Raw genomic sequence first — 2,154 nt, forward strand, 5'->3', positions numbered from 1 at the left:
AGTTGACTATACAACAAACGATGCGTCAGTGTGGCACCCTATATGCGCATGTGTGCGTGACGTTTATCCAAGATAAAATCCCTTTTTTTTTTTTTCTTTTTTTAATTTTTTTTTTTTTTGGGCAAAAAATAGATCTACAACTGTGAGAAAAAAAAAGAGAGGGTGGAAGTGGTTTGAGCATATTCTCATCTCCTATCGATTTGTATTGTACTCCATTGTTTGGGATTATTACATCAGCTGTAGGGGGGGGGGGAGTAACTACCTCAACTCTCCCTCCCTCACCCCTTTCCTCCTCCCTCCCTCCCTCCTCCCTCCATCTGCAGTGCTCAGTTGGAATTGAGAGCATGACAGAAAGCGGCAAGTTAAATATCCTCTCTGACATCAGTTTTGCAGCCGAGATAACAACACAGACACACAAGTGCAATAAGAGACCTGATGGATGCGCGTCAGGAGATTCCAGCAAAAAGCAACAGGGCTGCATGCAATAAGCAAAACATCATTAGGACCACCTACATATGGCTCTAAAGCATTTCCCATAATGGTCTGCTTCTGATTCCTCCCCGTCTGCTTTTTTTTCTCTCTCTTTGCTTGTAAACCTGCCTACCTACCTGTTGGTTCGTCTGTCTCCTTTGTCTCTTGTGTTTTTTTTTTTTTTATCTCTCTTTCTGTCTGTCTAAACTTGTTTGCAACTGTCTCTTTCTGTCAGATCACTTTGTCTATTGAGAACAGAGTGTAATTCCACAGCGTTACACAGAGCACACACGCAGTATTTGCTTTGTTTCATGTGACATGCTCTCAAGGGCTAAAACCGCAAGGACAGTCAGTCTCGCGCAAGCATTTCTCAAATACTCTACTCGAGTACAGTTTTTAGGTGCTTCTACTCGAGTATTTCCATTTTATTCCACTTTTTGCTTCCACTGTAGCTGTGTTTTAGAGGGAAATGTTGTGCTTTTTGCTCCACTACACAGGTTTTCTGCTGCGTTGAAGAATTTCTGGCCGAGGTTTCAGCCAGCACCGAAGGAAAATCACAAGCAGCAGAATGGTTAGAATTCAGAACAGTCTGTTAAATTCATTTTGTAAAGGACATTTAAAAACAAGAGTTATATGAAAGTGTTGCACAACTAAAACTGCAGACCAAAAAATACAATAAAGCAATGATAAGGAGATAAATCTACAGATAAGGTACTAAAATAGTAATGATCAAAGACAAATATAATAAAATTACAAGACAGTAAAATAATGAGAATCTAACACAATAAAATAATAAAAAATAAAAGTGAATTAAATAATGCAAGACAGTAAAATATCAAGAATATAACACAGTAAAATAGTAAGAATAAAAGACAATTAAATAAGATTATAAGGCAATAAAAAATTAGAAATAAAGGACAATTAAATTTTAAAAAAATAAACAAAAATAAAAATTATCTTTGTTAAAGAAATAATAAGAATAAGACTTTAAAATAATAAAGCTTAAAAGTTGCCTGAATTGAATATCAACGATAAGTTGTAGGTGTTCAGCCTCAAAGTTTTGGAAGTTTGAGTAATTTTTACATAAATTGTTCCACAGATCAGCAGCAGCCACTAAAGGCTCCATATCTTCTGTTTTTGTTCCTGGATCTCAGAACATCCAGGAGCATCTGGTTGGTCGACCTCAGTGACCAACTGAGATGTGATGATGAAAGAATTCTGCTAAATAAAGTGGCAGCAATCCATCTACAACCTCAAAGACACACAATAAACTCCTTAAATCAATCCTGCAATAGACAGAACGGCAATAGATTCATTAATGGGGGTATGTGTGATTTTTTTGGTCCTCTTAGAAGACGAGCAGCTGCAGACGAGTTGACTGGTCCACACACAGGGATGTGTAAAACAGAGCGGCCATGATGGAATGAGTCTTTGGGAGAGAGATCGGACTTCACTTTGGCTCAAAATCTTAACCAAGCCAGTTTTGACAACTGAGCTGATCTATCAGATATAAAGGAGCTGTCAAAGATCTGTCCAAAGTTTATCACAGAAGATATATTGTTTATAACCACTTTTCCTTACTTGAGCATAATAGTGTTTTTTAGTTTGTTTGTTTTTTTTAATTACCCCAATTTTCCCGAATTTCTCTTAAACAAGGGAACACAGATATATTGCTTTTGCTTC

This window comes from Stegastes partitus, unplaced genomic scaffold, assembly GCF_000690725.1.
Source record: "Stegastes partitus isolate 25-593 unplaced genomic scaffold, Stegastes_partitus-1.0.2 Scaffold40, whole genome shotgun sequence".
Taxonomy (NCBI): domain Eukaryota; kingdom Metazoa; phylum Chordata; class Actinopteri; family Pomacentridae; genus Stegastes; species Stegastes partitus.